Source organism: Pseudophryne corroboree, chromosome 11, assembly GCF_028390025.1.
Source record: "Pseudophryne corroboree isolate aPseCor3 chromosome 11, aPseCor3.hap2, whole genome shotgun sequence".
Classification (NCBI taxonomy): domain Eukaryota; kingdom Metazoa; phylum Chordata; class Amphibia; order Anura; family Myobatrachidae; genus Pseudophryne; species Pseudophryne corroboree.
The window spans coordinates 252,478,621-252,487,463 of NC_086454.1; the positions used below are offsets into that span (position 1 = coordinate 252,478,621).

The following is an 8,843-nucleotide window of genomic DNA, read 5'->3' on the forward strand; positions in this document are numbered from 1 at the left end:
GTGGACAATGTCCAGATAACCTGGCTTCCTTCTTCTCCTACTCCTATCCTTCTCTCTTTACCTCCTTGTCAATCTTCTAGATTTCATCCTCTCTCTTGTCTTTTCATATACTCTACATGCCTAGCTTGTCATCATCTTTATTAATGTAATATTATATCAGTTCAGTTACAATAACTTAATTAGGAACTAAGTATAATGATGTAAAGAAGTATAAAGCGCAACGGAATATGCTGCGCTATATAAGAAACTGTTAATAAATAAATAATAAATAAATGTCTGGTTGTATGTTCATGACCCCACCATAATGTGGTGTTTCTGCCTTTGATGGGCCGACAGCGCTCTGATCTTTCATCCCCCCTCCCCCCCCCACCCCCATGTTTGACTGTATTTTCTTGTTTTCCTATTGCATATTGCTGTTTGGCTTAGATATACTTGTATTGATCCACTTTTCATGCGTTCCTTATGTTCTAAGGTTCGTCACATTATGATGCTGATGTCATATTGTCAAACGCATATTTCTTATATATATATATGAAAAACCTCAATAAAAATCAGTTCTTTAAAAAAAAAATTGACTGGAAGTAAGTAGAAATTAATGTTATTGAGGTCAGTAATACTGTAGGAACAAAAACAGGCCAAAATTCTGTGATTTTTAGCTGTTTTTATGATTTTTGTAAAAAAATACAGATCCAAAACCCACATGGGCAGTTTTGGCAAAAGCAATACAAATCCAAAACATGAAGGATATACAGATCCAAAACTAAAATGCAACACCCAAGATTTGGGCCAGTGGACATCCATAGTTTTACTATATTGTCACTTATTCATATACAATTCAAAAGAGTGTCCCACAAAGGAATAACTTACTGAAATTGGCTTAAACTAATAATATTTTTTGAGCATTAAGTATTTGATTCCATTTTCCCTTTTTTATTACATTAATCTCTATACGCTGGTTTCAACATTATTTTTCCTATTATTGTCCTGTGCTGGATGCAATACTGGGGTTGTTGGGTAAGAGACAAACTTAGCAATACTGTATTTCAAAAGCTAAACATTTACAACATCAAACATTTTGGAAAACATACTGTACATATAATTCTGGTACCATACTGCTCATATATTGGCTGATATTCATCCAATCTGTTGTTTTATGTAAATACTACTAGCATCATCACATTTATTCTTCACAGCACATTTGTATTCATCACATTGTTTATATGCAAGTAGATAATTAGTCTAATTATGCCCGGAGTTACTGTGTACAGATATAGTTTGATAATCAGTCTGGGCACCTTTCATTTTGTTGAACACAAACAAAATCAGCACTTTTGAAACACTATAGCTATGAGAATATTTCTGCATGACAAAACGTTTTTAATAAATCCCTTAATTAATTGTTTGCTTTTATTTCAAGTGAGATAAATAGAAAAAAATGAAAATGATATATTTTGCTTAATGAGATGGATTAAGCTGTAGGGTTGATGGTAAATCTCAGTGGGATTTTATGTGCTGATGCCTAACATAACCTGTTCAAATCTTAACAGGCAGTGTCATACTGTATATGGTATGTTATATAAGACGCCTTTACAAAATGTTTGTTGCATCACTTATCCCATAGGTTATTGGTATATTTATAAGGGCACTGAAATTTATGCATATACTTTACAATGTGTTACCTGTTTTGTTCTGGAAGGAACGATCGGATCATTGTTACATTTGGCTCAACATTGATACAAAATAGTTAACAGAATCAGCTTTATTGGCCAGGTATACTTGTGTATACTAGGAATTTGTCTTTGGTTTGCTAAACAACTTGAAGACAAATTCCTAGTATACGCAAGTATACCTGGCAATTAGTATTGTTAACTCATGGCTCTAGGATTTTGAGTTCAATTCCAGTGTCCTATTTCTGTGGCATTTGTATGTTCTCCCTATGTTTGTAGGCACTCGAGATTCCTCCCACAGATCAAAAGCTTACTAATACAGTAGGTTAATTTGCTGCTAAGAATTCCACATACAAACTATAACCATCAGAGGTTATTGCTGGTGACTGCACGTGTAGAGATGATGGTAAACTTTTGAAGTGAGAAGAAGCCCAAAAGATTTATTAAAGAACATAATGTGCTTACCTACCATCTTCAGGTGCAGTCATATATGGCACTGAAAATGGTCTTGCCTGCATTCATCCACCCTACCTGTGATTGGCAGCCGCCAGCCAGGGAGAGCAGAATTAGAGTTGTGATGGGAGTGGTGGCAGGGTCAAACACAGTCAAAGGAGTGGAGATTGGTGGTCAAAGGAACACATACAGATGGGCTGTCAGAGGATCACTTGGAGAGGGGATTTTGGAAGCACATTTGGAAATGGAGGTCAGAGGCACACTTTGGGCAGAGGAACATTTATGGAAATGATGGAGACAGAGGCAGACATTGAGTGCAATTGAGGCAAAGGTACATTTGGGGAGTGAGGGGGCAGAGAAACGCTTGGTACTGCTTGGAGTCAGAGGCACACTTGTGGATGGAGAGCGGCAAGACACATGTGATTAGTGAGGGTGGCAGAGGCACACTTGGGTAATAAGGGTGGCAGAGGCACACTTGGGTAATAAGATTAGCAGAGGCACACTTGGGTATGTTGGAGGATAGATGCACACCTAGGAAATAACTGCCACTGTTCTACTTTATTACTGTGCAATATGTCAAGCACATCAGTTAGGTACAATGAATACTGCTGGAGGCAGGCAATAGGTAGGAAGAGCCAATTGTTAGAGTGATATCGCCATACTCCAAGGAGAGGAGGACCAAGCGCATGCAGCCATGCACCGACCTTCATCTAAATCCCATTCTGAAATTTAGTTTAAAACACAATATCTGTATTCATATGGATTTCAAAGAGCCAATATACCTCCAAAGGCCTTTCTTTATATTTTTATTATTATTATGTTGTAGTTGTTTGAATCTTAAAAGTCATTATATTAGAATTTTTTATGAAAATGTATAATTTAGGATTAATAGGATCTGAATTTATTTTATAATGAGAAAGTAAAAAATGGCACTTGACATGGCAGAAACAAATATTTTGTGTGACTAATTATAGTAATGTTTCTTGGTCAACCAATATAACAATGATGTATTAAGTGCTATTACAGTATGTAAACAACTGTATGCAACAACAAAATGCATTGTGTGGTTTTCTTGTTTGTGTTATCTGAGATATTGGTTGGACATTCCTTGGAACTAGGACTGTCCATGGGAGTTCACATCTGAGATTAGATGCTGTAGGTCTGGTAAATTAACTTCTTCAGGAGGACTACCTCTTTCAGATGTATTTATGCTTGTCCTAGAGAATGCTTTTATTGTCTGTACTTTTTGTGCTTGCTACTAAACACTAATTATATTAATTAATTTTAATGCATGCATATTTTTTGCTTAGTTTGATAGTAAATAAATCCAAATATGTAATACTGTATTACACTACTGCCAGATATCAGTTTGTGTTGGGTACCTTTATTGTATTATTGAAGAGTATAATGTGTCACAGACTATTAAAGTCCTAGCGATAATGAATAAATCTCATTAGAAAGATCAAAGATATTCATATAAGCATACTTGGATTTACTCTGAAGCACAGACACACACACACACACACACACACACACACACACACACACACACACACATATATAATTATTATTATTATTATTATTATTATTATTATTATCTGACTATTGTCCACTTGGTTAAAAAATAAATAAACAAATAAATAATAAATAAAAAATAATAATAATAATTTTATATATATATATATATATATATATATATATATTATATATGTCAATGCAAAAAGTGTCCCTTGCACTCCAGCCTTTACGTTTAAATTGCTCCGGTGCCCTCCTCTCAGATTTGCATCCAGAAATATTGTCCTTAGTATGGGCAGCACTCAGAGACTTTAAAGGCAATTGCTTTAGTGAAACAAGACCCCGCAGGGCAAATTTATTGTGATGTTTCGGGGTACTTATCCCCTTCCTCAGACGGTTTTGTTTCACTAAACAAGACCGCATTTGCCTTTAAAGTCTCTGAGTGCCGCCCATACTAAGGACTATATATATATATATATATATATATATATGAACAAAGGATGAGGTAATAGAAAGCGACCGCTGGTGCAAAAACCATATGTACAACTAGGCAGTTATATAAAAGCAATTTTTACATTTATTCCAATATAGCACTAAAAACAAACTAAGTGTTTACAGAGTAAAAAATAAATACAAGTGCCATACATAAAAAGCATATATAAAAAATGTATGCAAGGACTAGAAGGCAGAAAAAAAGGAGTAGAGTATCTTAACTTAGTCACTGAGGTTAGATCAAGGCAGCACCCAACGCGTTTCGTCCTATCTGGACTTCATGAAATGATCCATTGATCATTTGAGGAGGCACCTGGGCAGGTTTTATTTGTGTTCTTTAGAGTGCCGGTCCCTACACTGCTTTATATATATATATATATATATATATATATATATATATATATAATATGCATGCATTATAATAATAACAACTATACTATTAGAGCTTTCCTATTTTTTGTGATGTATAGCTATCACTAGATTTGTTGCTGGCTTGGATCACTGGGGAGGAGCAGCTATCATAAAACTTTTGGAATTATCGTTATGTAATTCTGTTAGAATATAGGATATACAGATGGGGAGAAAAATAGAGATCATGGGGCACAATATTGAACAGATAGGGGTATGTTGGGGGGTCTGATGGACCTTATGAGGGGAATGTGGGAAACACCTCACTCTTGGGAGATAGAATAAAATTAATTAGCTGTGCTTGGTTAATAGAAGCAGCTCTCTTAGAGGATAGTATTTATGCTATTTGGGAGAGAGCGCTATATGTAATTGTATGATGAAAAAATATATACTAAAAGCGGCACCTGTAAAGAAAATTGTAGTTAATATTTTTTTTAAACAATGTTTACACTCTTTTAAGTGAAGGTATAAGGGTAGCCTGCAACACATTTTATTGATGTTTTGATTAGCCGGTGCCTTCCCTACCTGTCCCTGCACTTGATGTACCTGGAGCCGCTGATGTTTAGAGCACTGCAGCTCTGGTCTCCTCTGGAAAACATAATACACATTAGGAACAGCAGATGTCAAATCCTTATACACATGCATTGCACATGAAACTGGCTGCACACATACTAGACATTATCTTTCCACCCAAACTACAAATCCAAACCGACAGATCAATTTCATTATGGCAAATATTGAATTCATATCAACCCGTAACTATTTCTGGTATGACAAATTCTACTTTCAAAAATGTGGCACTCCCATGGGCACACCTCTAGCCCCAAGTTATGCCAACCTCTTTGTGTCAAAGTGGGAGGATAATACCATATGGACAGAAAATATATTTTCAGAAAATTTAGTTTGTTGGTACCGCTACATAGATGATGTGGTTTTCATCTGGGATGGGCCTGAAGACAAACTACAAGAATTCATCACATACATTAACAATAATCAAATAAATTTGGTTTTCACCACCACAACCAGTAAACAACAAGTCATCTTTTTAGATCTTGAAATCTACATTAAAAACCAAAAAATTAAAACCAGAACTCATTTTAAAGAAGTTAATGGTAACAACACACTTCCAACTCATAGTAATCACCACAGACAATGGATCAAAAATATTCCAGGAGGCCAACTACAAAGACTATGAAGAAATTACATGGACGATAACATCTTTTTGGCACAAAGTGAACTAATAAAAAAGAACTTCATAGAAAAGGGATATTCTGAATCCGAAATCCATAAACATATCTACAAGTTGAAACAAACCAACAGAAAAGAATTAATCAAATACAAAAACAATGAAGAAAACTCTATTGATCTGCCTTTTATCACTCAATACAGTAACAATACATCAATAGTGGAGAAAATGATACGCAAACATTGGCACATCTTAAAACTGGATGAGACCCTGAAACATATATTGTCGGAACATCCTAAGATCATCTAGCGATGAGCACAATCCATTAAACAGACAATTGTAAAAAGTCATTTACACCAACAAGGAAATAAAGATCACGATTTCATTAACAAAGGATACCGACAATGTCTAAATTGCAAAGCTTGTGCCATAAGTAATAGAACAACAAAAAATATGATTAACTTTTCATCTACAGTAACCGGAAAGATGTACCACATTAATCAAAGGCTTAGCTGTGATACAGAAGGGGTAATCTACCTTCTACAATGTCCATGCAACCATTTAATATGTCGGTCAAACAAAAAGATAAGCGAAAGTTAGATTTGCAGAACACATCAATAACATTAAAAAAGGACTGGTCACACATAATGTGTCAAAACACTATTTGGAAGTCCATAACAGAAATCCTATTGGAACAAAATTTATGGTTATCAAAAAAATTCAACCTAATTGGAGAGGCGGAAACATTTCAGAAGAACTAAAAATAGTAGAAACAAAATGGATTTTTGATATAAAAATTATGGCTCCAAGAGGTCTAAACATAGAAATCGAGTTAAATCCATTCCTTCGAAGATAGTAGCATATAACATTGAAAATAAAAAATATAATTCACATACAGTATTTCATATTATATTGCAGCATCTGGTATATTGTAAATACTATATCTTATTACATTTTTTATAAGAATTTTTACTATTCTCTTTACAAGTGTGAAACCAAGCATACGGTTCCAACCAAATTGAAGTTTCTTCCGGCCAGAAGGTCTGGTACTTTTTAATATAAAATTGAAATAAAATAAAGGATCTTTTAACAGTACTCCTCCTCGAAAAAGTGCACTGAGATCGCATGAAACGCGTAGGACACTTTTTATTATTCCATCTCAGAGGGATAAAGCCCACTGCACGGCCACATCGGCCGCAACACGATCAGCAACACCAGCCACGTCTGGAGCCTGGAGTGATGTCACACCCGCTCACAGCCCGCTGGACGCAGCGGGACTCAGAGCGCCGTCAGCCCCGCCAGCCGCCGCACAACAAAGGAGACCAGAGCCGCAGTGCTCTAAACATCAGCGGCTCCAGGAACATCAAGTGCAGGGACAGGTAGGGAAGGCACCAGCTAATCAAAACATCAATAAAACGAGTTGCATGCTATTCTAAAGCCTTCACTCAAAAGAGTGTAAACATTGTTTTTAAAAAATATTAACTACAATTTTCTTTACAGGTGCCGCTTTTAGTATATATTTTTTCATAATACAATTACATATAGCGCTCTCTCCCAAATAACATAATCACTCTTGGGAGACTCTTTTTCCATATTTGTTCCCATAGTGTGAAAAGATTAATCGCCATTTATCAAATATCTATATGTTGTCCATAATCATTAAACGTATCTAAAAATATTGACAAGGGGAGAGAGAGAAAGCTCTTGTGTGGGCACACTCTTAAGAAAGGAAGAGAAATTCTTCAATTGAAAAAAAGATTTTGTTAAAACATATATTTATTAATCCAAATTAAAACAATTACCCATCTACGATCTAAAAGGGTGTAAGAATAAAAAAGAAAGAAATGTGAAAAAATATTAAGAATGTTCTGGTCTGTTAATCATGAGAAAAAAATTAGAAAGGCTGCAGACACTAAATAGTCTGACACCCGTTTCTCCTGACCAGTACAGATGTTCTGTATTAATGGGACCGAAAGAGGAGGTCAGCATAAGTATTGTGTCTTAGAAAGACCACTTAGATTAGGTCAATACTGCACACTTTACTCATTGCCCGTGAAACCATATGGCACATATTAGGAATGTATATCATGATATCCTGACGCTAGAGAAAATGTGAGAAGAAAGGATAAAGGAAAGCGGGAAAAAATACAATTAGTGGTGATACTGCTGTTGGTGTCCACCCTTCAGTAGAAGGGGAATAGTTCCTGCCCTACAACACCGGGTATTCCCAGGGAGTCTCCTCTCAAGGTACTGACCCAGCCCGACGCTGTTTGGCTTCCAAGATCGGACGAGATCGGACATAAGCAGCGTGGTATGATAGTAGAGAGGCTATCTACCAATGAGAGTGCACCTATATATGAAATGAAAGATTTAGGAAAGATAACCCATACAGTACGTGGATCTGCTTTCCACGTTAGGCAGGGTAAAACAACTGTCACTCAGTGGCGTTGTGTACCCTGGATCGGGGATGAGAGTCCACTAGAAAGTAGTAAGCTAAGAGAAGAATCAAGTATACGGATTGGAACCTATGGAGTTAGGTAGATAGTTGATATCCAGAGAGCAAATAAGAAATGAAGGAATAAAGCGTCAGTTGTGTTCGTGAGCAAAATATAAATTAAATATACATTCTTATTGTTCATAGACATCTATGAGTCTGTGGCAAAAAGACCATTGCTTGGATAAAGGCAAATTAAACACATATGATGTGACATACTGCATAAAGCAGGTATGGTCAGGCAGTGTAAAGGGAATAGAATTACCCTATAATCACTAAGATTGGTGAGCTATATTATACACAGAAAATTGTGACTGCCTAATCTGACAGGTATTTAACATGCCAAATAAAGATAAGTGCCTGTAGAGAAAAATATCACAACAATGACTTATGTTGAAAATAAGAACAAATATACTCATAGAGTCAAATTCAACAGGCAGGTGGTGACAGATAAAGCCTCCATGGGAAGGTCCCGCTGTAGAATCCTTGGAAAATGCGTTTCGCCCGTGGGCTTGTTCACTTCCGGGATCTCACAGCTGGTAATGCATGAGACGTTTAAAAACCCTGTGAGTACAGGTGGCAGCCAATGGGCTGGGTGGTCCAATTAGGCATGGGGACGGGAGTCGGA

At 36.1% G+C, this 8,843-nt stretch overlaps 1 pseudogene; it reads right to left on the minus strand.

Moving 5' to 3' along the window:
• Positions 1-7,927: 7,927 nt before the first annotated feature.
• LOC134971227 (5S ribosomal RNA) lies at positions 7,928-8,046 on the minus strand (annotated as a pseudogene).
• Between the last annotated feature and the right edge of the window lie 797 nt (positions 8,047-8,843).